Below are 7,149 nucleotides of genomic sequence, written 5' to 3'. Positions count from 1 at the left end.
AGTTTATCCTGGAATTAATAGAATCAGACACTTGCACAACAAAAAGAATAGGAGATGACTTACGGAAGGGTTGAAGTGCTGAAGTAGGAAGAAGGATTGTAGGTTGAAGATCGCAGGTCCTAGTGTTTTGGAAACATGGATCTTTCTCTCTCTTCAATATCTCTAAAATTTTGAATAAGGGGCATAATTGTCCATTTACAATAAAAATTTGTGGATGGATTAAAACAAATCGTGAAGAATCATCTCCCTTTTACAAAATACAATCCCTTGGTACAAAACTCTGCATTCGGCTACTTATTCGTAGTTACAACAGTCGGTGATTGTAGCTGTCCGATCGATAGCACCATTCAATCCTCACTACTCTAAATCACTATTTACGGTTACTCTCGTTGCCAATGTCTTCTTCTTCCCACGTTGCGTATTCTTCCCTCCACGATCTCATAATTCTTTCAATCGGATATCATTTTCTCCCACGTTCGATTCCATGATCTGCTGCCAAAACCCTAACTTCCCCTGCTTCTTCTCCCAACGAACAATCCACTACGCAAGGTGTTGTAAAATACGACGGATCCAAATTGACTTAAATAATATTAGCTCAATGCAGAATGGGATCAAAAATTATCAAAGCGTAATAATCACAACGAAATACGAATAAAATAAATAGAATAGAGACACAGGAATTTACGTGGAAACCCAAATCGGGAAAAAACCACGGGTGAAGGAAGCCGAGAAACAATTCACTATAATTTGCAGTGTTTACAGGGATTATGAAAGAGATTACAAATAGAGTGGGAGAGCTAAAATATACGGTGGTGTATCAATATATATATATATATATATATATATATATATATATATATATATATGTAATGCTTTACTATACATATATATATATATATATATATATATATATATATATATATGATTTGGTTCGTGGGGTTATATTGTAATGAAATGGGTTAGGCTATTTATAGCCAAAGGAATACCAAACGAATTGAACTACATATGCCGTCCAAAGAATTTGCGCCTACCAAATTAGAATAACAAATAGATATATATTACTATTTATGGTCAAAAGGTTGGCAATGTGAGGCGCCTCCATTTATGACCAAAATTGATGCGCCTCCATCTTCTAATTCATATATATTAGTCAAAGTCTCTGTCCATTATTATTTCACATTTCTTATATATTACTATTCATAGTCAAATTATGAATAGTAAATGATAAGTTACGGAAATAACCGCTGAACTATTTGCCACTTGCTAATTTTGGAGGCAACTTTTCCACAATCTCCACCTTGACATCAAAATTAAGCAAGTCATGCTTTACGATTAGTCAAAACCTATAGCTCATCAAACTCTAAAACTTCCATAAGAACCTGCAATTTTATATAGAGAAAAATTGTTTCCGAAAAATAAATAATACTTCCTCCACCTACGAGCCTTCAGGCTCAACTGCGATCAGAAACACCCGCCATGTCCAAACATAATTTGAACTTGGCTATAGGAAGACTTTTAGTGAACATATCAGCGGGATTATAATCTGTATGAATCTTGTCCACAACACAATCACCTTTTTCAATGATATCCCGCACAAAATGATAACGAATATCAATATGCTTTGTTCGGTCATGAAACATTTGATCTTTACTCAAGAAGATAGCACTCTGGTTGTCACAGAAAACTGTGGTCACCTTTATTCTATCATCGAGTTCTCCAAATAACCCCTTCAACCAGATATATTCCTTAACTGCTTCTGTAATCGCCATGTACTCTGCCTCGGTAGAAGACAGGGCAACTGTAGACTGTAACTGGGCTTTCCAACTAATAGCACAACCATTTAGAGTAAACACATACCCTGTAATTGATCTTCGTTTATCCAAATCTTTGCCATAATCTGAATCAACATATCCGAACACCCTAGTGTTAGATTTACCAAAACGTAAACACATAGAAGACGTACCACGTAAATAACGAAAAATCCACTGTACTGTTTTCCAGTGTTCTTTCCCCGGGTTCGCCATGTATCTACTAACCATGCTAACAGCATAAGCCAAATCAGGGTGCGTGCAGATCATAGCATACATCAAAGATCCAACAGCACTAGAGTATGGAACACGTGCCATGTAAGCCATATCAGTCTCATTAGTAGGACTCAAAGCGGATGATAGCTTGAAATGAGCTGCAAAAGGTGTGTTGACAGACTTTGCTTCGTGCATACTGAAGCGTCTTAGGACTTTCTCAATATAACTTTTCTGAGAAAGATGCAAGATCCTAGACTTCCTGTCACGAATAATTTCCATACCTAAAATCTTTTTGGCAGCTCCTAAGTCCTTCATTTCAAATTCAGCTTTCAACTGGTCTTTTAACTTCTGAATCTCCTTCATATCTTTTGCTGCAATCAACATGTCATCCACGTACAAGAGTAAGTAGATCTTTGAACCATTGTCACCTTTCTTGAAATAAACGCAGCTATCATAGGTGCACCTGCTGAATTTGTGACTGGTCATGAAAGAATCGAACCTCTTGTACCATTGTCTAGGAGACTGCTTGAGGCCATAAAGAGATTTGTTCAACTTGCATACGCAGTTCTCCTTTCCAGGAACTACAAAACCTTCAGGTTGTTGCATAAAAATCTCTTCCTCAAGCTCACCATTTAGGAAAGCTGTAGTGACATCAAGTTGTTCTAACTCAAAATCATTAGAAGCAACCAACCCCAACAATACACGAATGGAAGTATGTTTGACAACTGGGGAATAAATGTCAGTGTAATCAATACCAGGAATCTGACTGTAGCCTTTAGCTACTAACCGAGCTTTGTATCTTGGTTTATCATTTGGGTTGACAGGTTCCTTGATCTTGTAGACCCATTTGCATTTAACTGGTCTCTTCCCTTTCGGAATAGGAACTAAATTCCATGTACTGTTTCGCTGCAAAGATTCCATCTCATTTTGCATAGCGAGCATCCAATCATTTGAGTCTTCAGATTTGATAGCCTCGTCATAATTCGCAGGCTCCGTTGCGGACTCAATATTATCAGCAACAATAAAAGCATAGGCAACCAAATCAGATTCAGCATACCTCTTCGGAGGAATAATCTGTCTTCTCGGTCTATCTCTTGCAATGCTTGGAGTAGTAGCTTGTGGTTGTGAAGGTGTTGAATCTTCACCAACAACATGCTCATCCGACGAAGAAGAATCTTGATGCTGATTTGTACTCTGATTAGTGGTAGGTGAAGTAGGAAGCTCCACCTCCATTTGAGCATTCTCTTTATTTGCTTCGGATGATACATCTGATGCATCTGTTCTTTTAGAAGAGTCAGCAACTGGTTGAATTATAGCAGACTCATCAAAAGTAACATCTCTTGAGATGATAATTTTCTTCAAATCAAAGCTCCATAACTTGTAACCCTTTACACCTTGATTGTACCCAAGAAAAACGCATTTGATTGCTCTTGGTTCTAGCTTCCCATTGTCAACTCGTGCATACGCTGGACATCCGAATGGTTTTAAATCTGAATAATTGGCAGGTTTACCGGACCATAACTCAAACGGAGTTTTCTTCTCGATTGCTCGTGACGGTGATCGGTTGATAACATAGCAAGCAGTCGAAGCAACCTCCACCCAAAAAGACTTTGGCAATTTGGAATTAGAAAGCATACACCGGACCTTCTCCATAATGGTGCGATTCATCCTTTCAGCTACACCATTTTGTTGAGGTGAATGGACTACTGTGCGATGTCGAGTAATGCCTTCCTTTTGACAATAGACATTAAACTCTTCTGAGCAAAACTCAAGTCCATTATCCGTACGAAGATATTTTAACACCAGACCTGATTGCTTTTCAACCTGAACTTTCCAATTTTTGAAGGTAGAGAAAACGTCTCCTTTATGTTTTAAGAAGAAAGACCACACCTTCCTGGAGAAATCATCAATAATAATGAGCATATAAATAGCTCCACCTTTTGAAGCAACTCGAGCCGGTCCCCACAAATCCGAGTGAACATAATCAAGTGGTCCTTTCGTTGTATGGATACCACTTGCAAACCTTACTCGTTTTGCCTTGCCATATACACAGTCTGCACAGAAATCCAAATCAACAATCTTTTGTTGACCAAGTAAACCTCTTCGACTCAATTCTAACATGCCTTGAAAACTCATATGGCCGAGTCGAAGGTGCCAAAGACGGGACTGATCTGGATCAGAAAGAGACTTTGAAACAACAGCAGCATCACTCGAAATTGTTTGCCCATCAAGAAAGTAAAGATCTGAGGTTTTTCGTTTGGCTCTCAGTTTGTCGGAACCGTCTTTGAATACCCTGAGAACTCCACCTTTACCAGCAAACTCGTATCCCTTTTTGTCAAAGGAACTGAGAGATAACAAGTTTCTTCTGAGGTCAGGAACATATCTAACATCCCCCATGGTTCGAATAACTCCGTCAAACATACGGATCCTGACTGAACCATGTCCAAGAACTGGACATGTAGTATTGTTACCCATCAACACATAGCCCTGGTTAACCTTTTCAAATGTGTAAAACCAACTTTTGTTGTGACACATATGAAAAGTACAACCAGAGTCAAGTATCCAATCACCAGTGGAATCCAGTTTATCTGAATAAACTGTCAAAAGTTCTCCAATACCTTCAACCTCAGCTACATCGGCTTCACCCGAAGTGCTAGCTTGTTTGCCATTTGCTGCCGTCTTCTCTTTTTCTTTATTCTTCAACTTGAAGCATTCTTCAAGCACATGTCCCTTCTTGTGACAATAGTTGCAAAACTTTCGTTTGCCTTTTGACTTGGATCTGGTTTTGTTGGAAGATTGAGAAGTTCTACTTCTCTCTGTTGTTCTTCCTCTGGCATTCAAACCTTCGGCTTTAGCATCACTTGAACCACCACCAATAATATGCTTCATCTTCTCTTTGGAATCCAAAGCTGTATAGACTCCATCTAAAACTAGAGTGTCACGGCTATAGATAATAGTATCATGAAAATGACTATAGGATTCTGGCAACGACGATAGTAAGAATAGAGCCAAGTCTTCATCTTCATACTGAACATCCATATTCTCTAAGTTATTTACTAACTCTTTAAATGTGGATATATGTTCAGCTAAAGAGCCTCCTTCAATCATCTTGAGATTGAACAACCGTTGCTTCAAATGCAACTTGTTTGGTAAGCTCTTGGTCATCAACAGTTGCTCCAACTTTAGCCATAAAGAAGCCGCCGACGTTTCTTTTAGAACATCTTGCAAAACATCGTTTGACAAGTGCAAACGAATCTGGGATAAAGCCTTCAGATCTTTCATCTCCTTTTCTTCTTCGGTCCATGTATCGGGCATCATATTGAAACCCAAGAGTGCCTTGTGTAAATCCATCTGAATGAGAATGTCTCTCATCTTTACTTGCCACAACGGAAATCGGGTGTTACGATCCAGTAGTGGAATATCGTATTTTACCGAAGACATGATTAATTACTTGATAAAATGATCCCAACGAGCTAATATCACAACCCGGATGCTCTGATACCAATTGTTGTAAAATACGACGGATCCAAATTGACTTAAATAATATTAGCTCAATGCGGAATGGGATAAAAAATTATCAAAGCGTAATAATCACAACGAAATACGAATAAAATAAATAGAATAGAGACACAGGAATTTACGTGGAAACCCAAATCGGGAAAAAACCACGGGCGGAGGAAGCCGAGAAACAATTCACTATAATTTGCGGTGTTTACAGGGATTATGAAAGAGATTACAAATAGAATGGGAGAGCTAAAATATACGGTGGTGTATATATATATATATATATATATATATATATATATATATATATATATATATATATATATATATATATATATTTGATTTGGTTCGTGGGGTTATATTGTAATGAAATGGGTTAGACTATTTATAGCCAAAGGAATACCAAACGAATTGAACTACATATGCCGTCCAAAGAATTTGCGCCTACCAAATTAGAATAACAAATAGATATATATTACTATTTATGGTCAAAAGGTTGGCAATGTGAGACGCCTCCATTTATGACCAAAATTGCTGCGCCTCCATCTTCTAATTCATATATATTAGTCAAAGTCTCCGTCCATTATTATTTCACATTTCTTATATATTACTATTCATAGTCAAATTATGAATACTAAATGATAAATTACGGAAATAATCCCTGAACTATTTGCCACTTGCTAATTTTGGAGACAACTTTTCCACACAAGGCTATATAAGAATGGATTAGACATCAATTCCTCTGTTTTCAAAATTGTACTTCAATTCCTCCTGAAATAAAGAATGGAACAGACATCGCCGAAGAAAATCCTTACCAAGGATGAACACCTACGACAGCCAGAGAAGGTAACTTACTCAACAATTACGTGTCTTTTACTTCCTTACTTTTCAAAATTGTAGTTCTATCACTTTCAGTTAAATTTTATTGATCATTTGTGCCTTTTAGTTATGCTTTATCACACTGATGTAGAATTATGGATAAATGTTGTTCATAAGTACTTCAATTTTGGGGCAGTGATAAATGCCCCTTTCTAGCAACCATTCAATTGAATTAGAAAGGGAAATTACTGTAAGATCTTACTTGTCTTTGAATCTATTCCACTTTACTGTGACTGAATTCCAGTTATGTATAAGATTGTTAATCATGATGCATATGCCTGAATCATCATAAACTGATTGGATTTCCTCTCTTTTTTCTGTATGTAGGGTATGCTGAAGCTGTTTGGGACTATTGTTTATCACACAAACAGGTACTTAACCTGCAGTTATTCTCTTTTTACCCACAATTGCAAATATATTCATGGACATAATCTTGACATATTCCATATTTCTCACAGGGGCAGCAAAAAGAGTTTGATTTTAAAGGTGGTGAAGGTTCAAAAAGTGAAAGAATGCAGGGGGTAAATCAGGTCAAAGTCAAACATCAAGAGACTCCTTTACATGAAGTAGAAGAGGAGTTTTCAGAAAATGAAAATGATTTACAAGATTTGAGTCAAAAAACACCAAGTTGACATTCAACAAGGACTTCTGGAAAGAAATTTAAGCGAGTATTCTTTCATATATTGTTAATAGGTTTTGTGTTTATGCATACGCATAACTAATAACTAAGGATCTTTTTCTT

The 7,149-nt window shown here is 37.1% G+C and overlaps 1 long non-coding RNA gene across 1 annotated transcript; it reads left to right on the top strand.

The window, feature by feature from the left end:
* The first annotated feature begins 327 nt into the window (after positions 1–327).
* On the top strand, positions 328–7,149 carry LOC145117253 (uncharacterized). Its single transcript, XR_013712578.1, has 4 exons — positions 328–549; positions 6,239–6,374; positions 6,735–6,778; positions 6,866–7,149. It is a non-coding gene; the product is annotated as an uncharacterized LOC145117253 (long non-coding RNA).

This window comes from Lactuca virosa, chromosome 5 (genome assembly GCF_052849685.1).
Source record: "Lactuca virosa cultivar CGN04683 chromosome 5, Lactuca_virosa_CGN04683_v6, whole genome shotgun sequence".
NCBI lineage: Eukaryota > Viridiplantae > Streptophyta > Magnoliopsida > Asterales > Asteraceae > Lactuca > Lactuca virosa.
The sequence above is the reverse complement of the archived record's forward strand: the minus strand, read 5'-3'. Positions and strand labels throughout refer to the sequence as shown.